The sequence below is a fragment of the Psittacula echo genome, assembly GCF_963264785.1.
Source record: "Psittacula echo genome assembly, chromosome: 3".
NCBI lineage: Eukaryota > Metazoa > Chordata > Aves > Psittaciformes > Psittacidae > Psittacula > Psittacula echo.
Window position 1 is genome coordinate 112,876,605 of NC_137736.1, and position 22,765 is coordinate 112,899,369.

The window sequence follows — 22,765 nt, forward strand, 5'->3', positions numbered from 1 at the left end:
AGATGAATTTTCTTGTTTGTTTCTTTAAAAAAATTAATTTTTCTAGTGGCTTAAAGTTTCCCTCATCTTCTCTAATTGATAGCATTGCTGCATGTGGTGAACACGAGAACCTGAAATCCCAGATGTCAGGTTGTGAAAAGTGTTCATTCAGTGCTGGTGTCTGACCACTTGGCAGAGCACTACATTATCAGCAGTCAGTCAAGCTAGCAGCTCTCAAAATTGCCTCTGGGTCAGTCATGTGCCCTTGGCTTTTATTAAATCTGTTGGTGGATTTGAGTTCTCCTGGTGCTATGTTCCATTTAGATTCATAGATGTTAAGGCCAGAAGGGACCATTGTGATCATCTAGTCTGACCCCCTGCATAATACAAGCCACAGGATGCTCCTGATTTAGTTCCTGTTTGAAGTAGAGTATATCTTTAAGGGGAAAAAGCATTCAGTCCTGTTTAATATTTCCAGAAGAATATGCCATGACCTCAGGCAGGTTATTTTGAAACACTGTTTATCCCCAGGGTTAAAAGTGAACGCCTTCTGGCATGAATTGGCACGGTTTCAACATTCAGCCTTGGGCTTTTGCTGTGTTCTGCTAGATCAAAGACATCTGTACTTTGTCCTCCCTGTTAACAGGTCATGGCTTAACTTTCCTTTGTCAGACTATGCAGATAGCTCTGCCAGTGTTTAGCTATGAGGCTTGTTTGTATCACTGTGACATGATTATTTACAGACAGGTATTACCAAAATGAAAACCAGTGGAAATGATCCTAAAATGGTTGCTAATGGAAAGGTTCTAGCTCTAATATTTATGCAAAGTGGCTATTTATTATGCACAAAACACAAAAATGTTTTGTTACAATACAAATATTTGACTCATTGCACCAGAACCTCAAGGAAGTTATCAGGAAGGAGCCAGGCACTGTGTAGCAGTACATGATGCCCAGACAAGGAATAAACAGCATAACTTCAAACAAGTTCAGGCTGAATGCAAGGAGAAGCTTTTTCCTACGAGGACAGTCAGGCAGCTGCACACGCTGGCCAGCAAGATTGTGCAGTCTCTGTAGATTTCAAGTTTCAAGGATTTTCAAGCCCCAGCTTTATCTGATAAACCTGGTCTGACCCAATAGTTGAACTGTGCTGTGATCAGGAGGTTGGACCAGGGACTTCCTGAAGTCCCTTCCAACCTGAATCATTTCATGATTCTATAGTCTCATAAAATGCTTCAAGACACATTTTAAGTCATAAAAGTTATTTCAGCTTTTTATATGTTTTTAGTTGAATAAAAGGAATTTAAATACCATAATTAGGTTTTAGAGTTATGTTTATTTGCATTATTTGCCCTAAGTATTTGGTTTTAATAGCATTGATATTTTTGTTTATGAATAAATAACAATATCTTCTTACTTAGATTTTTTATTATAAAGCAAAAAAATGTTTAATGGATATAATAAATTAGGAAATGGATGCATGTTTTTTACTCATGCACGCTGTAATCTCTGTAAATTTTTATTGATATAATCAATATAATTAAGTAATAAGGTGACAGAAAGATTGTTTCGTAAGAGAGTTAGGGGACAGGTTGAAATAGAATAGAATAGAACGGAATAGAATAGTTCAAGTTGGAAGGGACCTACAGTAATCATCTAGTCCATTTACTTTACCATTTCAGGACTGACCAAAGTTTAAAGCATATTATTAAAGCATATTATTTAAAGCATATTATTTAAAGCACGCTCTCAGTAAAGAAATGCTTTGTAACCTGAACTCTGAACCTTACCTGATGCAGCTTTGAACCATTCCTATATGTCCTGTCACTGACTATGAGGGTCTTCACCTTATATTACACACAACTACATAGAAATGAAACAATCCATGAAAAGAAAAATCCCTGAATAAAGTTCATTATCAAAAACACAATCTGCTGAAAATTTCTGAAACTTATACTCATTTGATGTCAGTATCATTGCATATTTAAAAAAATCTTGGATTTCTGTATCTTGAGATAATCCATTTAGAGGTATGAAAATGCCTGTTGAAGTGTGCATTCTAGTTTTCTGCCACTTGTCTGGTTACAATAAGAAATGGCCTATTGTACGGTAAATATAGTGGTAAAATGAAATGTCTGCTCTTCTTGACATTTTGCTGTTGAATTGGCTGATGACATAGAAGTGTGAAAGAGTCAGATCAGAGGCTTACCATTAGCTGGTCATCTACCATATTGGGTAAATCCCTTTCAAAGTTCTTTGGAGGTCAAAATACTTTTCAGAAAGCCAATGATGGCTAGTCGTGGTTTAAGCCCAGGCCGTAAATCAGAACCACGCAGTCCACTTTCCCCCCACCTTTCTTCCCTCCGCTTCTGGAGCGACAGGGAGGAGAATCAAAAGAATGCAACTCCCACGGGTTGAGATAAGAACAGTTTAATAACTAAGGTATAACACAAATCACTACTGCTACCACTAATAGTAATAATGATAAAGGAAATAACAAGCAAGAGAATACAACCGCTCACCAACCGGTACCTCACCCCCACCCCGCAGTGATCTAGCCCTTCCGGGAACTCTCAGTTCTACATCCTGGGCATGACGTGCTGTGGTATGGAATACCTCTTTGGCTAGTTTGGGTCAGGTGTCCTGTCCCTGCTTCCTCCCAGCTTCTCCTCCTCCCTGGCAGAGCATGAGAATCACAAAGTCCTTGGTCAGTCTAAACATTGGTGTTATCAGCTTTGTTCCCAGGCTAAAAGTCAAAAACACAGTGCTGCAACAGCTACTAAGAAGGAGAAAAACTGACTGCTACTGCTGAACCCAGGACATGGCTGCATGTTTAGCTACATTAAATTATATCTAGGCAAACAAATAATTTCTGCAATGATGACCCTTCTTTGGTTTTTTACCTCTTGCTTAAATTTGATAATCTGTAAATTTGATCAATAGCTACCCTGTTTTCTCCTTTAATGTTGATTTGAAAAACTTCATCACTTGGATCAAGGATCCCTGCATGTCCTGGTGGAAACCTATGCCCTCAAGAAGATCTCTCTCTACAGATGAAAGCAGAGACCCGTCATCAGTTTATTTTATGTATCTAATCTGAATCATGTTAATTTTATACTATTTTGCTTTATCAATCAAAATGTCATGAAAACTCATGTCAAATTCCTTGCGGAGGTTTACATATAAGTGTTTGTATTCTATCACCAGTGCTACCTTTATCAGCCAAACTTGTGATTTCATTAAAAGCGTATTATGTTAGTTTAATAATATCTATTCTGTATGTACTCTTGACTGGCATTACTCATTCTCCTTAGTTCTTTCTTACTTGTGCCTCAAATAACTTGTCCTAAACCATTCTATGATTTCATGATTTTTAATCCAAACTATATTGAAACAAATGTCAGTTGACTTCACTGGCTTTTTCATCTGAGTATGACCTTTGTGGTGTGAGACATTTTTACGGGTCATCATCAGATGATGCTTGCAAAATTTTTTTTTTTTCTACATGGGAAACATATAAAGAGTTTTGTGAAGTTATTCCAATACTTTTTATACCATATAAAAGTGTATAAAAGTGATTGAAGCTTGCTACGTGTTCCATGTTAAAACTTCTTAATACAGGCCTCAATCCCAGTGACAATAAATTGTCTTGGGACAAATTGAACTGTGTATGCCTCCTTGTGCGCACACCAGGACGTGCAGAAGATGATGGAAGAAAAGACACAAGGTGTCAGGAGAAGCCACTGCCCTTCATATATCGCCGAACTCTCCCAAAGGCCTCACAGAGCTCATACTCAGGGAAGGCTGAGCAAGGAGCCAGAGTCAGAGTGGAGCAGAAGAATCTTGGGTATCTTCTGTCTTTGGTCTCTTTCCTCATGCCTATACATGGCTTTGCCTAAGGAAGAAGGTTTTCTGAGCCAAATTGAAATAAAAATTCATTAACAAAGTCAGCGTTTCTTCTGAAGAACTTATTTGAATAATGCTATCATATGCTTGCCTGAGACTAAAGAATACATTTATGATAGTGTCCTGGGTTCAGCAGCAGCAGTCACTTTTTCTCCTTCTTAGTAGCTGGTGCAGCGCTGTGGTTTTGACTTTCAGCCTGGGAATAATACTGATAAAGCCTATGTTTTCAGTTGCTGGTCAGAATGTTTACCCTGACCAAGGACTTTGTGAGTCTCAAGGTCTGCCAGGGAGGAGAGGAAGCCGGGAGGAAGCAGGGACAGGACACCTGACCCAAACTAGCCAACGAGGTATTCCGTACCACAGCACGTCATGCCCGGGGATGTAACTGGGAGTTATCCCGGAAGGGCACACTCTCTGCTCTGTTGGGCTCATTTTCGGTGGGCGGTATCGTATTCTCTTCCCTTGTTATTTCCCTTATCATTATTATTATTGGTGGTAGCAGTAGTGATTTGTGTTATACCTTAGTTACTGGGCTGTTCTTATCTCAACCCGTGGGAGTTGCATTCTCTCGATTCTCCTCCCCATCCCTCCGGGGTGGGGGTGGGGAGAGTAGAAACTGCGTGGCTGACTTGCTGACTGGCTTAAACCATGACAGATAGATATCACTAGCTAGCTCCCATGATACCATGCTAAAGTATTAGATACTTCAATGGTGGTTTAGCACATGCTTAGCACTTCACTAGCATGTACATGTTGCTTCCAAACTGTAGCTGATTCAAAGCTGTTTGCACTTGTCTATTTGACATCCCTACAAGCATTTTTAAAATTTTATTTTGCAAACAAATTTTTACACTTTTAAATGCATTTAATGGGCATAATATCAGGGAAATATGCAAGAATCTCACTGAAACATGGCTTTGAGGGAATAAGAGTGGAAGGAAGGAAATGGAAGGATGAGCTTGCTTCGTGCTTTTGGCTTTGAATGCAGCTGATTCTTCAGATTCTCTGTGAGCAATCACTGAACTAGGATTTTTTTAAGAAATAACTGCATCAGCTGACCATACACCACTGTCTGTGTCAAGGCTGGCACATATGTGTGTAAACAGAGATCTGGAAAATATTGTAGCTCATGTAGAATGTCTTCTATTATATTCTGTGGTTGGTTTGATTAGCCATAGATAGCTGATTTAGCTCAGAACAAGATCAAAAGGGACACCAGGATAGGACAGTGAGATGAGAAGAAAAGACAACAGTATTTATTCATTTACTTTACCTTGACTTCAGCAAAGCATTTGACACAGTCTCCCACAGCATCCTCATAGCTAAACTGAGGAAGTGTGGTCTGAATGATCACATGTTGAGGTGGACCGTGAACTGGCTGAAGGAGAGAAGCCAGAGAGTTATAGTCTATGGGGCGGAGTCTAGTTGGAGGCCTGTATCTAGTGGAGTGCCTCAAGGGTCAGTACTGGGACCAGTATTATTTAATATATTCATCAATGATTTAGATGAGGGAATTGAGTGTACTATCAGCAAGTTTGCTGATGATACTAAGCTGGGAGGAGTGGCTGACACGCCAGAAGGCTGTGCTGCCATCCAGCGAGACCTGGACAGGCTGGAGAGTTGGGCAGGGAGTAACTTGGTGAAATATAACAAGGGAAAGTGTAGAGTCCTGCATCTGGGCAGGAACAACCCCAGGTTCCAGTATAGCTTGGGGAACAACCTGTTAGAGAGCAGTGTAGGGGAGAGGGACCTGGGGGTCCTAGTGGACGGCAGGATGACCATGAGCCAACACTGTGCCCTTATGGCCAAGAAGGCCAATGGCATCCTGGGGTGTATTAGAAGGGGGGTGGTCAGTAGGTCGAGAGAGGTCCTCCTTCCCCTCTACTCTGCCCTGGTGAGACCGCATCTGGAATATTGTGTCCAGTTCTGGGCCCCTCAGTTCAAGAAGGACAGGGACCTGCTGGAGAGAGTCCAGCGCAGGGCAACTAAGATGATTAAGGGAGTGGAGCATCTCTGTTATGAGGAAAGACTGAGGGAGCTGGGTCTTTATAGTGTGGAGGAGACTGCGGGGGGACCTTATTAGTGTATATAAATATATAAAGGGGGAGTGTCACGAGGATGGAGCCAGGCTCTTCTCAGTGGCACACTATGATAGGACAAGGGGTAATGGGTACAAACTGGAACACAAGAGGTTCCACTTAAACTTGAGAAGAAACTTCTTCTCAGTGAGGGTGACGGAACACTGGAACAGGCTGCCCAGGGGGGTTGTGGAGTCTCCTTCTCTGGAGACATTCAAAACCCGCCTGGACACATTCCTGTGTAACCTTATCTAGGTGTTCCTGCTCTGGCAAGGGGATTGGACTAGATGATCTTTTGAGGTCCCTTCCAATCTCTAACATACTGTGTGATACTGTGATACTAAAAGTTATTTAATTCCACTCAGAATGATATAGAAGTACCATTCAATGCTTTCCAAAGGAAAATAAAGTCTTTCCTTAGAGTGGAGAAAAAGACAGTTAAATAACACAAACCATTCTATTTGCAAGACCTGGAAATTGAGTTTTAATTGTACAAAATATTATAATTGTCTGAATTTAATTCTGAGAAGTTCTGATGCCTGGAGTTGCAATCTCAAACACATTATTGTGAAATTTTTTAAAATTAGAGCAGTTGACTTTAAAATTACAGATGTTGCCTGTACCATAAAATTTATTCATTCATTTAAATCTAGTCTGCAATAATGCATAATTATCACTGTTGATCTGAGCCCCAAAAACCAGCCTATGCCTCGATATCCTACCCCTTTACAACATTTTATCCACATAGTATTTAAATTTCCAAAATATTTTCTATTTGATAACTTTGCAGGGGTGACATAGGAATGATGTATGAAGGAAAGTGAAGGAATCTGTGCTCATAAAATATAATAGAGTTGGGTTTTTTTCCTTCTAAGAAACATGTAGTCTATTATATGTTTTTAACCTTTAGAAGAGAGTGTAAGCATTTTTTTTTTTCCTGCCCTTGACTAATAAATCAAGTGAAAATGTGCCATTTACCATAATGGTACCTGATTCCAGTAATGCTTCTGAACTGAATGATTTTGAAATTGAGAGATCAACCCTTTCAAAGACATCCCAAAGTAATTTTTATTGATGTTTCTAAATTTTTCTTTTCAGCTACACTGATAATAACATTGCCAGTTTACCACCACAAACTGCTTGTAAGTTCCAACAGGCTTGCAAGCAGGGATGTTTCCTGAATAGGGTAGCAAGGCTATTAAAACAATCTTATCATCTGTGTGGGCATCATTTTCAAAACTCTGCGAACTGGAAAGGTAAAGTTTCATATGCATTCTTTGAGAGTTATATGAATTATTTTTTTTTTCAACAACAGTAATGACGACATTTTGTAAGTAAATATTCACATTATTGATTGGAAGACATCAGTAATTCAGATCAATTATTTTCAAATCTTCATTCTGTATAACTTCAGGACCTTGTACTGTAGATACATGGAGGGGCTGAGGGAGAGACTTTAGATCTGAGAAACAGGTACTCTCATAGAGACCTGACCCACCATAGGGAGCTGAGCCCAAATACTTATAATTCTAGATTTGTTGAAGCTCCACTACTAGCAGGCTGTCTGCAATCTTTAGCCAAGAAAGATGTACATCTGTGTCCTGCAATATTCTCTTTAGTTTTGAAAAATGGGATGTGCTGCTCCTAAAAAACTTTCCTTTCTTGGGTCCAGGTTCCTATCTTCAATATCTCAATCACAGTAGCAGGACAAGAAGGACTCTAAAAGCAATCAGAACTCAGATCTGTCCCTATAACTGTAACTAGTTGTCATTGGTAAACTCTTCTCCACTCACTGAAGATGTGTGTTCTTGACAAACTTGTTGACTTTGATCTGCTGATTGGCCTCGCTTGGTAGAAGAGATCATAAACTGTGAGAACACTCTACTTCTTAACCTTCTCTTTCCATAAAGTAAATACAGTGATATTTGTGACTGTGTCAATGCAATGAAATTTTTCAGAATTCAAATAAGTGTGAATTTTTTGGGTTATTTTTGGATTTTTTTCATTATGAGAATAATGAATTATGAGAATATTACCGTAGAAGAAATTATGAATATTAATCAACCATGTCAGTGGGATCAGATTATGTTCAATGGTTACGAAAATCATGCCCTACTTTGGTGTCCCAAAATCAGCACATTAACATTTAGCCCATTTCGCTTTCAAAACACTGGTGGCGTTAGTCATATTATTACCTTCATATTTTAGTTAAAAACAAGTCTGTGTGGTTTACTTTTATACATACCATATATTATTAAGACTTTTGCAAATATATATTATGATTACGGTATGAAAAATGGAGACTCAGCATCTGAGATCAGTATTATTCAGGACATAGGACTGCACTGTACCTATCTGTTCTGGCAACAAATCCTTCAATTGATTTTTTAATACTTGGGGAGGGAGTGGAGAAACAGAAATCCTTTCAGTTTCAGCTTCAGCTCAGAATTGCTGGATCTGTGCCTTAAAGACCTTTTGTTGTCCTATAAGTGAGTGAAATTAATGCTTCAATGACTATGTGTAAATATGCCTCTCACTACTCTCACTACTTATTTGCTGTGCAGCTGTCTAAAATAATCCCCTAAAGGGACGATTTGGCCCATATTGTTTGTTACAGAGAGGTATTTGTTTATAATCTTAAAATTAATGGAGTTCACAGAAGTACAATATGCAACATCAACAACCCGGTCATTTTTCTAAACAGTTATCTCTAACAACAAGAAAAAAAAAAAGATTGAGCTTTGAACATTTCATCGTAAGAAATCTTTGGAAACAGTGTTGTGAGTATTAGGAGCATTATCATAGTCATTCATATGAATCAGAGAAAATCAGCTGCTCTAAAGACACACAACTGGGTAAGATATTATTAATTTCAATTTTTCTACCAAATAGATATTACCAGAAAATGAGTTGTTCCAGTATCAGTGGTTTTGCTTAAGCATATATAAAAGCCCATCCACACTTAGAATAACTATATATATTTAACTTCTTGAGAATGAAAACCACCTGCAGATGAGCAGGCCTCCTGAATAGGGAAAACCCCTAAAACGTCCTTTAAAATAGCATAAATGGGGCACAAAAGACTGTGGGTCACATGAGAAAGAGTCAAATCAAGGTTAATCCTGGAAATAAAGTTGGATGCTAGTTCTCGTAAAAAATGACTGTGAAAGAAATGACCGTCAAGGTACCTTGAAAAGCAGTCTTCCTACCAATACTTTAGAAGTAATTATGAAACAGAACTTTCCAGTACATGAAGTGAATGACTCCAGAAATAAAAAAAAAACGAAGAAGAAATTGTTTCTTTGATTGTGCATGCCTTTTATTTTCAACTTTTGTGTGGTAGTCTCAGGGTGTCTTTTTACCACTGTAAAATGTTACTGCTATTCCTCTCAGAGTTAGTCAATATTTGTTTAATATTTGCTATGCAAACATATGATGAAAAAAACGAGGTAATGTTCTAATGAAGATTCTGCAAACCCAACTCTTAGTTAATAACTCTGCTTAAAATTCAAATGCTGTGGGTTTTTGGTTTGGTTTTTTTTTTTTTTTTTTTTTTGTAATTACTAGAAACCTTACATACTTAACCTTAACTGGCAATTTTGTGTTCAATATTATAATTTTGATTACATAACATTGACTTATTCTTTACTTTAGATTAAAGGGCTAAAGCTAAAACATTCAGCTCTTTCATAGACTGCCAGTAAAAGTGATTACAGAGGTACTAATTATCCTTGCTTATGTAAACATTTGTGACATTGAATTTAACAAGGACAAGCTTCAGAGCCAAAGTTCTTGTAAATTCATTCTAAAATGTAGATGCTTCTATTTTTGCAAAGAAAGATAATATTGATTTCTCTTAAAATTTCCCCATCTCACTTTTTAATATTTCACAGGTAAAAAAAAAAAGCCAATTCTCATATTAACAAATATTCTTTCCTTGCTACAAAGAAAACACTATGTCAAACTTACACCAGAAACAGGACTCATTTGTACAATGGCAGCTCCCTGATTATGGGATTATATTATAATTATGGCCATAATTATACATGCTATTACTTTGAAATCAGGCTTTGTGAGGTATATAGATAATGAATTGCAGTGAGTTTTGTAGAAATGAGGAAGAATAATAATAGTCTCTGAAAGCATGACTGTGGAAAAAAACTGAAAGAGTTGAGTTTGCTTATTGGGTTCAAACTTAAACAGGGGAAGTTTAGATTAGGTATAAGGAAGAAGTTCTTTACTGTGAGGTGAGGCACTGGATTGGGTTGCTCAGGGAAGTTGTGAATGCTCCAGTCCCTGGTGGTGTTCAAGACCAGGTTGGACAGAGTCCTGGGAGACATGGTTTAGTGCGAGGTGTCCCTGCCCATGGCAGGGGGATTGGAACTAGGTGATCTTAAGGTCCTTTCCAACCCTAACTATTCTATGATTCTTTTCTATGATTCTATCTTAGAGAGGATGTAAAAGACATTAAAGAAGTCTTCTAATTTATATAAAGGTCGTAAAAATAAAAGAGTGTTCTGTTGTTCAGAGACAGCACAACTGTAAAACAGCCTAACCTGTGACAAAGGAGATCTGGGTTAAATACTAGGAAAAAAGTTCTCACTTCAGGGATCATGACACACAAGGTATGATGGAGCCTCTTAAATAGGTCATTTTAAAGTAAAGTTGAGAAGAAAGTATTTCCCAATCGTCTATTTAAAACCCAGTCAAAGGATGCACTTTAACAGAAGTGGACAGGCTAATTGAGCTGACAAAAATTCAGAGGAAGCCAGCAGACCACATTACATAGAGGTGAAAAGATGCTGGCCACTTTTTTGAGGACATTTTGTTTCTACATAAGGCACCTGATTCAGACCTTATTCTCACTTGGCAGCTCAGATATAAGCCAGGAAGCGGAAAACATCACCTCTCACATTTTTTTCTTGCTGAATTCTGGAGCTTGCCCAGGGATCTGGTGCATACTGTGCAAAATCTGCTCAATTGGCATTTTGTGCACTCAAAATGGAAGGAAGTGACACTTGGAGTGAAAGATCTCATGAGATCTCTCGTCTCCCTCCACTTCTATAATTCAGTGATTATACTGAACAGAAAAAGGATCACTCTGTTCAGATATATTAATGCTGCCTCACTTAACTTGCTCCTGAATATGGCCCCTCTAAGCCTAATTCAAGGTTTGAATGTTAAAGTACTCAGTTTATGACATTGGATGCTAAAGGACCCATCTCACCTCTGATACATAAGATACATTTTATAATTGTGTTCTGGAGAACTCGCCACCACTGTCGCAGAACCACAGCTCTGTCATCAGGCAAACAAAGCTATATGAGCACTAGCTCTGATACTCAATAATAAGAGCTCCTGATTTTCCATTATAAAATTATGTTCAAATCTGCCCTTCTATGTGATAGCTCATAATCAATTGTCATTTATGTAAAAGGGGAAACAGGGAATATAGATATAATAGTACCATAAATATATGTATACATGCGTAATATAAATTGTGCAGATTTACTCCAAAGAGTTCTTAAGTACTCATTGTTGAGCAAAACACACAGATCTAAATAAACTTGCTTTTCTGACGTCCTCCGCTAAGAGACCTCTTAATCAGATCAAGTCATGTATGGCTGAAGACTCCATGTTGCAGCCAGCAAGTCTGAACAAATGTAGTATTTTCCAGGACTCTTACTTATATTCAGTAAATATTCACTGCCTTATTATTTTAATAGCATTAGAAGAATTTTAATAAAACACTATTTTCTGATACAATGGCATTTTGATAAAAAATTCCTGTCAAGTTGCATCAGTAGGAGTAACATGCCCTTCGATTCCGAAGTGTTTAATGGATCTAGCTGTACCTATGTAGGGACATTTGCATCAATATCAGTTCTGAAAATATGATACACGTTGTGGTACTACTTCTAAAATTCTGTTCTTTAGGTACTATGTTGCATCTTGTTTTGTTACAAAGGATCCATCTAACTTCTACTGTACCAGCCTTTTGATATTTTCTACTGGTTATTGTTCAGCTGAACTTTGTGTAGATGAAGGCAATGATATCTTGACTATAAATTATAGCACGTCCATCTCACAAGGGTATTTGTTCTATTACACTCTTTTAATGCTGTCTTATATCTGGATTTATTTTCTTTTTACTTCCGACCATTGTTTGCTGTTTAAAGGCATTAAACTCATCTATGCTGTCTTATATCTGGATTTATTTTTTTTTTACTTCCAACCATTGTTTGCTGTTTAAAGGCATTAAACTCATCTCACAGTGTTGCAGGTGTTTCATTCTGTTAATGTAATGTTCAAATTTACATAAAATGATTTTCCAAATTACTATAGATAAGTTCCAATTAAGAAAAATGGTGATTCATTTGCAGCTTGAGAATTCCCAGTAGGGCTAAAAATAAGATCCAAAGATTATTTTCTTTTTCTTTTACACTAGTTTTATGAACAAAGGCAGAGCAGAAATTGCTCAACAAAATAATATGTAATTTAACAGGACTGGAAATACATAGCAGACAGACTAAAGATAACCTGGGAAAGACATTTATTTTCTGGTTGCTGTACTTCTGTCTTGATATGTTATCTTTTGTAACCTTTCCTGAAATATTTTTTCTGAATGAAAGAGCAACCATTTTGAATCATAAGTGTAGAAAATTTGCATTTCACTTGTACCTTAAAGTCTCAGGTACATACTGAAACCACATTGACAGGTTCTGTACAAATGTAGAATAAAAAGGCATTATTAGCCCCAGAGTTTAACCTACCAGCCCAGAACTTAAAGAATTATTGAGACCTATAAGACCTGTTTCATTTCCACTCTCCAGATCTGGGAAAGCGTCATAATCAGTCCACATGGGATGGAAAGGAAAACACCATTTGTTTTCCCTCCCTCATCTCCATCTCCCAAAAGCTAGGAGACAGCTTCAGCATGTTCTGTCCTGTTCAGTCTTTTCACCTGACAGGGTACTGAGATAGAGGAGAGTTCTAGGGGTGGGCCCATTTTTTGGTCTAGACACAACTGTGCACAACTCCTTCATCACAGCAGTTTCACTGGAGGTACCTAAACCACAGCCATAGCAGTAGTTCCAAGTTCAGCCCCATTATTTATACACAAATAAGCCCAGGTCCACCCAAATCTTGGGGAACATTTTACAGTATGGGTAAGTGGGTAAGTTGATGTATTAAAGAAGAAAATGTATGTGCAAGAACAAGGATGTGCATTGTATAAGGTATAGCCAGCCATGGGCACTGTAACTGAGACAGATAAAGCTGCAATATCAAATCATTTTCTGTCACTTTTAGGTTTCCAGTCAGGGATTAACTTGAGACCTTTGTCAGATAATAAAAATTTGTTTGATATGGAAAATATTGTTATGTTGCCAGGGTCACAGAAAGATACTTTCATGGACAGCTTCCAGTTAACATGCATTCTCTTTCCTCTGTTTTCCAGTCTCAATTAACATAAGTAAGAAAGCAGAAAAAAGACTGGAGCAAGGGGATATTTGGGGCTTTGGAGATTTGCTTCCACCAATCCAAAGGAGCAATGGAGAGCAAGTAAGGTGATGATAGGGGTAAATGGTGCAAATCAGTTGTGGGCTGGGTGTTCTCTCCCCTTGAGCACCCTTTAGTGCCTGCAGAGAGCTGCTGCTTCAAGCAGGAGGTTCTTCCCTTATTTCAGTAAAGTTTATTGTAATGACATGCAAATTCCTGTGGGATTACTTTGTCTAAGCAGTAACAAATATTTTTGATTTGCTGGGTATACAGACTAATTATTCAGCTGTAAGAAACAGCTGGTTAACAATGTTCTGATATTAGTGCTTTCCATGATTTTGATTTAATTTCAACAGCAGACTATGGGGAGCAAAGTTGTAGAAGAAGGAATTTTTTTGTTGTTGTTGCTGATGTTGGCTCACTTGTTTGTTTTGCTTCTTTTTCAAACCTTTATTTGATGCCTATTCATAAATTATATTGCTATATTATGGTATCTCATTATCCTTTATTAGCGGAACATCACTAAATAGAAGTTGGAATTACACATCATGCCCTGCATATGGAACAAAGCAGCATACGGAGACTATGCCTACTGCAGTTTTCAAGAATAAAAAAAAAGCAGGAAATTATACAGGAAATTAGACATATTTCAAAGACTCTCTGCCAAGATCTTCTGTGCTGTATCCTGTAATTCAGAGTCATGTTTGTCTTTACTGCATCATTTAAAATTCATATAGTAGAAATATAGTCAGGTTATAATACATTTAGTAAGGAAGGGAAGGGCATTTTTTTCCTAAACTTGCTTAAAATAGAACAAGTCCTAGTAGAAGCTGGGTTTAGTATACATCCCCAGTATTGCATCAATGGGGATGGTTTCAAAAGGTTTTTTTCCAAGTACTAGGAGAGATCGTTTATTTAACAGCAAGGTACTCTAGCAAGTTAGCCTGACTGATAAAATATAAACATGGGAATAATGCTTTCCCTATACTACCATGAATCTGATCAGCTATTTTTCCTTTAAAATAGGTGTTCTCTCAGTAAAAACATATGCAATTCTCAAAATTAAAATATTTTAAAATGTTTCTGTGCTAATGATCTTGATTAAAGCATGAAATGAATCAAATCCTAAGGATGTTGGAAAGCAGTGGGGTTTTGTTTTGCAAAAAAAGAGAAACATTTTTGTAAAATAACAAAATTCAATTTCAAGCAAAGTATTTCAGTTGTTTGGAAATTTCAATTAAGTCAATTTTCTCTCAGAATATATTTCTTTTTTGCAATTTTAGCGTCTTAGAATTTTGTTTCATTGTGTATCACTGAACAGATGTTGATATCATACAACTTCCTGTGAAAAAGAATTTTTTTTGTAAGTCACTTCTTTTTACACAAAGACAGAATAAGCTATCTGACTAACTCTAAATGAAAAAAACTTTTAAGACAAACATCACCATAATAAACAAGATAACATGAACACTGTTTTCACAATGTTCTGCTTCATCCAAATTCAGTAGCATAGACAGAAATGTAAAATAAACACACCAAAAGCCCCTCAGTAGATTAAAATCAGAAGCATCTTACTACATAGATAATATACATACAGAGTACACAGACTCTAAAATGGTTTCTGGGCTATTCTCAAGATCTTGGGAGGTTTAATTTTTCAGGATCCAACCTTCCCCTTTTCTCATGACAGATATACAGATATTTCTTATTGCAGAGCTTCATACAGGCACCTCAGGAAGAAATGGTCATCCGAACAGTTAGGATCCCTACCAAATTGACTAGGTCTGGATTGGTATTCACCTTTCGCTGTGGGCGAGCCCAAATGCCACACTCATTTTCTTTTAGTCTCAGAAGCCACACTTCCACCTCTTCAGCCTCCCACACATAGTTTTTGTGTTCATTTTAACTACCTTCCAAGTACATGAATTTAAAAGAAAAGTGTATTATGGGCATACCAGGATGGGTGTACTGTTGCCCTTTAATTTGTTTCCTTTTATGTCTGTACAGAGTGAAGGAAAACATGCCCTTCTGATTTGCTCCACATGATCAGGCAATGATCTAGTTATGTATAAACAACACTATGAGTTGGAAAATAGTGTAGACCCTGTGTCTTTTTATCCATTTATCAGATTACAAAATAGTTAAAAAAGTTACCAGATTACTGATAAATTCAGGGAGGAAGGTCACCAAGGTCTGCAGAGAAGAAACATTTGAGGTTAAATAAGAAATAGCTCATGGGACCACACTGGTAGTCGGCTATAGTTGCTTGAAGCTCATCAGAGCATATCACGCGAACGCTATCTAGGTGATCATGTGAGGATCACGTACACAATAGTCCTGAAATAAGTGTTGCCTCCTCTCACAACAGTCTGTTGCTGCAGCTTCTTTGCAATGACAAGGGCCTCCATTTCAGTGCTTTCTCTCATAGAAGTTAAACGTCATTTGCCTCCATTTCATATCGGAACTGTTTTCTCCTGACAATGTAACAAGTATTTTTTTCTCATATCAGTCATGGCCCATTTAAGATTCTGGAAAGTATGGATCACTGAATTGCCGCTGGTCATTGCCTCTTCACTTAACGATTTTTTTGTGGCTGGGAAAAGAACCACTTTTTTCACAATGATGAAAGAATTATCAATGTTTTGGTAAGCTTCAGCTGTGCCTCCAGGAAAACACCTTGGATGTTTTTGCCTGTTATGATAATACAAAGAAGACAGAAGTATTTTCTTTCAATGGCCAAAGGAATTTGAGGAGAAAAGAGAGAAAGCCAAGGTTTTACAATTTGTACAATATAAAAGGAGACAAAAATGCCCAGCAACTTAACCTGTTGCATCCTCTGCTCTTGTCAATAGTGTGTGAAGTTTCTATCTTATGCCCTCTTCTTTCTTCCACAAGCCCTTCAGTGCCAGACCTCATAAAAGAGAGACTATGGAAATATCACCCTCCCAAATTCAGGAAAAAGGGTCTTGCTGATCACAAGTCTTGCACAACTTGAACCATTAAAGATTAGTAGATGAAGTGCAGTGATGCGATATCTGGGGATTAGGATTGTGATTTGAGACAGAGGCATGATTGCTAAGTAGTAAAACAGGCTGATAATGATGCTAAGGGACCCAGAAGTCATTGGTATGAGGAGGTGGGAAGAGAAACTGGAAGCTGTGCACCTTAAGGCACCTATCTACGTACTGTGTCAAGGGGCAGCATATCCTTTTTTGCTTGCAATAGACAGTGACAGCTGAGCACTGTGTCCTGGGTTCAGCAGTAGCAGTCATTTTTCTCCTCCTTAGTAGCTGGTGCAGTGCTGTGTTTTTAACTTTCAGCCTGGGAACAGCGTTGATAACACCGACGTTTTTAGTTGTTGCTCAGTAATGTTTACTCTGACCAAGGACTTCCTGAGTCTCATGCTCTGCTAGGGAGCAGGGGAAGCCGGGAGGAAACAGAGACAGGACACCTGACCCAAACTAACAAAGAGGTATTCCATACCACAGCACGCCATGCCCACTATATAAACTGGGGGCAGTTACCCAGAAGGGTTAGATCACTGCTCGGTCGGGCTGGGTATCAATCAGCGGGTGGGGAGCGGTTTTATTCTCTTCCCTTGTTATTTCCCTTATCATTATTATTATTGGTGGTAGCAGTAGCAGTTTTGTGTTACACCTTAGTTACTGGACTGTTCTTATCTCAACCTGTGGGAGTTACATTCTTTCGATTCTCCTCCCCGCTCCTTCAGGAGCCGGGGGGAGGAAGGGGGGTAGTGAGAGAGCGGCTGCGTGGTTCTGAGTTACTGAGTGGGCTTAAACCACGACAGTTCTTTTTGGCACCCAACGTGGGACACGAAGGGTTGAGATAACAGATCTGACCAAGTGTGTCTAGTCGTATTTGTGATAAGCATTCACAGTCACTCATCACAATGCTGATTTATTGGCTCTCAAAGTTGTTGCTCTAACATATACAGCAGTTCTTAATTACATCAGTGTTACCACATTATTCTCAAATTACAGTATCACAGTATGCTAGAGATTGGAAGAGACCTCAAAAGATCATCTAGTCCAATCCCCCTGCCGGAGCAGGAACACCTAGATGAGGTTACACAGGAATGTGTCCAGGCGGGTTTTGAATGTCTCCAGAGAAGGAGACTCCACAACCCCCCTGGGCAGCCTGTTCCAGTGTTCCGTCACCCTCACTGAGAAGAAGTTTCTTCTCAAGTTTAAGTGGAACCTCTTGTGTTCCAGTTTGTACCCATTACCCCTTGTCCTATCATAGTGTGCCACTGAGAAGAGCCTGGCTCCATCCTCGTGACACTCCCCCTTTATATATTTATATACACTAATAAGGTCACCCCTCAGTCTCCTCCAAACTATAAAGACCCAGCTCCCTCAGTCTTTCCTCATAACAGAGATGCTCCACTCCCTTAATCATCTTAGTTGCCCTGCGCTGGACTCTCTCCAGCAGGTCCCTGTCCTTCTTGAACTGAGGGGCCCAGAACTGGACACAATATTCCAGATGCGGTCTCACCAGGGCAGAGTAGAGGGGAAGGAGGACCTCTCTCGACCTACTAACCACCCCCCTTCTAAGACATCCCAGGATGCCATTGGCCTTCTTGGCCACAAGGGCACAGTGTTGGCTCATGGTCATCCTGCCGTCCACTAGGACCCCCAGGTCCCTCTCCCCTACACTGCTCTCTAACAGGTCATTCCCCAAGCTATACTGGAACCTGGGGTTGTTCCTGCCCAGATGCAGGACTCTACACTTTCCCTTGTTGTATTTCATCAAGTTATCCCCTGCCCAATTCTCCAGCCTGTCCAGGTCTCGCTGGATGGCAGCACAGCCTTCTGGCGTGTCAGCCACTCCTCCCAGCTTAGTGTCATCAGCAAACTTGCTGACAGTACACTCAATTCCCTCATCTAAATCATTGATGAATATATTAAATAATACTGGTCCCAATACTGACCCTTGAGGCACTCCACTAGATACAGGCCTCCAACTAGACTCCGCCCCATAGACTATAACTCTCTGGCTTCTCTCCTTCAGCCAGTTCACAGTCCACCTCACTACCTGATCATCCAGGCCACACTTCCTCAATTTAGCTATGAGGATGCTGTGGGAGACTGTGTCAAAGGCTTTGCTGAAGTCAAGGTAGACCACATCCACTGCTCTGCCATCATCCATCCACAATGTTATTTCCTCATAAAAGGCTATGAGGTTGGTCAAGCATGACTTCCCCTTGGTAAAGCCATGTTGACTGCTCCTCATAACCCTCTTATCCTTGATATGCCTTAAGATGGCATCAAGGATAAGGTGCTCCATCACTTTCCCAGGGATGGAGGTGAGGCTGACCGGTCTATAGTTACCTGGGTCCTCCTTCTTGCCCATTTTGAAGATTGGAGTGACATTTGCTTTCCTCCAGTCCTCAGGCACCTCTCCCATCTCCCAAGACTTGGTAAAGATTATGGAGAGTGGTCTAGCAATGACTTCCGCCAGTTCCTTCAGCACCCGTGGGTGCATCCCATCTGGACCCATGGATTTATGGATGTCCAGATTGCTCAACTGGTCTCTAACCCATTCCTCATCGACTAAGGCCAACTGCTCCACTGATCTGACTTCATCTGAGGTCTCAGGGGTACAGGGCTCTTCAGGACTGCCTCCAGCAGAGTAGACAGAGACAAAGAAGGCATTCAATAACTCTGCCATCTCTGTATCTTCTGTCACCAGGGCACCCATCCCATTCATCAGTGGGCCTACATTGCCTCTGGTGTTAGTTTTATCTGCCATGTATTTGAAAAAGCTCTTTCTGTTGTCCTTGACCCCTCTGGCCAGATTTAATTCTAAGGAGGCCTTAGCCATCCTAGCTGCCTTCCTACATCCTCTAGCAGCAGCCTTATATTCCTCCCGAGTGGCCAGCCCCTCCTTCCATGACCTGTTAACTCTCCTCTTCCACTTGAGCATACCCAGCAGTCCCCTATTTAGCCACGCAGGTCTCCTGGCCCTCTTCCTTGTCTTCCTATGTGTTGGGATGCTCTGATCTTGAGCTCGGAATAAGCAATCCTTGAATACCAACCAACTATCTTGGGCCCCTTTACCTTCAAGCAGCCTTGCCCATGGGATTTCCCCTAGCAATTGCTTGAAAAGGCCAAAGTTTGCCCTGCTAAAGTCCAGGGGTGCAATTCTACTTGCCATTGTACTGGTCCTACCACACAAGATCCTGAATTCCACCATTTCGTGGTCGCTGCAACCAAGGCAGCCCTCAACCTTTACTGCTTCAACCAGATCCTCCTTGTTAGTGAGGATGAGATCCAGCAGCGCTCCCCTCCTGGTTGGCTCATCCACCATTTGCATGAGGAAGTTATCATCCATACACTGGAGAAACCTCCTGGACTGTGGCTGGGTTGCTGAGTAGTCCTTCCAGCAAACATCAGGGAAGCTAAAATCCCCCACGATGAGCATGGCCTGTGACTGTGAGGCCGCTCTCAGCTGCCTGTAGAAGGCCTCTTCAACTTCCTCACCCTGATCTGGTGGCCTGTAACAGACACCCACAACAGTATCGCCCCTGCCAGCCTGCCCCTTAATTCTCACCCACAGCCTCTCAACTCGCTCATCATCTGTCCCTGGACAGAACTCAGTACATTGCAGCTGCTCTTGCACATAAAAAGCAACCCTACCACCCCGCCTGGCTGGCCTGTCTTTCCTGAGAAGGATATAGCCCTCCATGAGTATATTCCAGTCATGTGAGCTGTCCCACCACGTCTCTGTAATTGCCAGATCATAATCTCCTGACTTAACACAGGTTTCTAACTCCTCCTGCTCATTTCCCATGCTGCGCGCATTGGTGTACAGGCATTTCAGGGAGCAAGCTGAGCACACCGATTTCACCCTAGTATTATAGGAGGCCTCCCAGTCATCATCAATTCTAGAGTGCTGCCCCACTGGGGCAAGCCCAGCTACAACCCCATCACCCTTCGAATCTAGTTTAAAGCTCTCCAAATGAGCCCTGCTAATTCATGCCCCAGCATCCTTTTGCCTCTGTGACTTAAACCTTTCCCACGTGCCATCGTCTGGACTGGTGCCTTATAAAACCAGCTGTTATTAAAGAATCCAAAGCCCTGCCTGCAGCACCAGTCTCGAAGCCAATCGTTTACGGACTGAATTTTCCCATTCAGTCCCACATCATCACCGGAAGATGGAAGAACTGAGGAGAAGATCACTTGAGCCCCAGACTCTTTCACCATCCGCCCCAAGGCCCTGTAGTCTTTCTTCATCCCCCTCAGACTGCGGGAAGCAGCTTCCCCCCCACCTGTCTGGAAGACCAGCAGCGGGTAGTAGTCTGTCGGGTGCACCAGGCTGGGGAGCGCCCTGGTGATATCCCTGATCCGGGCTCCAGGCAAACTACAAACTTCCCTATGATGAGGGTCGACTCTGCATATCGGGCCCTCTGTTCCTCTCAGAAGGGAATCGGCTACTACAATGACCTTTCTTTCTTTTTTTATCAGAGGCAGTCTTGAGGTGCAAAGTCAACCGCCTTTTCCTATGTGACCTTGTAGTCTGGCCTTGCACCACATCCTCACCTACCTCTCCATCAAGATCCAGGGCCTCAAACCTATTATGGAGGGGCACCTGGGGAAGCAGGGCAGGAAGGGGGGAGGGCTGCCCACGACGCCGAACTGGAACTCGCTTCCAACCCTCATCATCTTTTTGGTCCCTTACCTCTGCACGACAGCTACAGGGCAGGGGCTGTCTCGGGTCATCCCCCTCTGTCTGAGAGGGCAGGGAGTCCATCCCCTTGTGGGGGGTATCTCCCTGGAACCGTTCCTGCTGGCACGCCAGGGAGTTACTCCACCAGTCGATCTCCCTTTCACAGTCCCTGATGGTCCTCAGCATCTCGACCTCCTACTTAAGTTTTGCCACCAAGCTAAGCAGATCTTTTACCTGCTCACACCTCACACAGGTGGAATGCTGGCCTCCCTCCCTCAGCAGCAGCAGGCTCTGGCACTCCCTGCAGTCAGAGACCTGAACAGCCACGGTTTGGGACGGGGTCTCTGTCTGAGTTGCTACAGTCTCCTTACTGCAAGCTCTCCTTCTGGAGGCGACCATATTGGTCAGCAGTCTGGGACATCAGCAACAGGGTCCGCAACTCCTCCCTGCACCCTGTGGGCAGCGCCCTCTCAGAGGCTCTTTCAAGGCAAGGGGCAGGGGTGTGGTCACCGTCACCGTGGGAAAGCCCCCTGCCACGTCAGCCGCTCTCTCGCAAGGGCTGCTGGGGCTTCGGGGATTGGGAGATGTCGGGAATTGCGATGTGTCTGCGCTGTCCCCTCTGATTTTCCTAATCTCTGCTGAACCTCGCGGTCGCTGAAGCGTGCCGGCTCCGGCTCTAGCTGGGCTAGCTCCGATCAGCTGACTGAATGAGTTCTGGGCAAGCAGTTGCTGAGCTTTTGGGTTTGGATTTATTTTTGGGATGAGGGTTGGGGATGGCTTCCACTTCATTCTCTCCTGATGAATGGCATCAGATATATTTGGATTTAAATGCAATCTCTGTCCATTCCCACTGTATTCATTAAGACTGAAAGCAACCACAGGCAGTGTTTTGTGTAGATGCCCAACATCTTTCAGCAGCCACTCTGTGTAAGAAAGAATGTCCTCTAAAACAGTTGTCTTGTAATGATTCTGCTATATGAGCTCAGGTCAGCAAACAAATACAACCTAACATTCTGCTTCTTCATGCTGGAGTGCAGTCAGGGATTGGGAAGGTGAGCAGTTCAGAAGGTGGCTAGGGAAGGATGAATAGCATTGTACAGAGTCTTTGGAGGAATGCAATTGAGGCAGCATTCATAAGATATTTCTGCAGCAGAAGCAGATTGAATTAATTAGGTTAATTAATTAAGGTTGAATTAATGCTCATTTAGTATTTTGGGAGGTCTAATAACAATAGCAAATATGAGGATGAATGTAATTTCTGGTACTGTCCTTTACAATGTAAGGTTGCCTGGATTCACTGTGGCTGTGTCTCAGATTAGAAACTAACCACAGGTTAAGTTTTTCAGATCATGAGGTTTTGGGAGAAAGGAAGTTGGTCAGTAACTGTAAAGGGAAGAAGGAAGATTGGGTAGGAGGTTATGAAATGAAAGCTACAGGAAAGAACTAGAAGAGGACTGGAATGGCAGGTGGAGGGACAGACGCTAAAAAGATGTGAGCTATTGTAGTCATATTGTAGTCATGCAACAAGAATTTGAGAAAAGGAGAGAGAGTGGGAAGTTTCAGAGAAGAATAATGATAACCTGAAAAGTGTGATGTCAAATGAAATGGCCTGA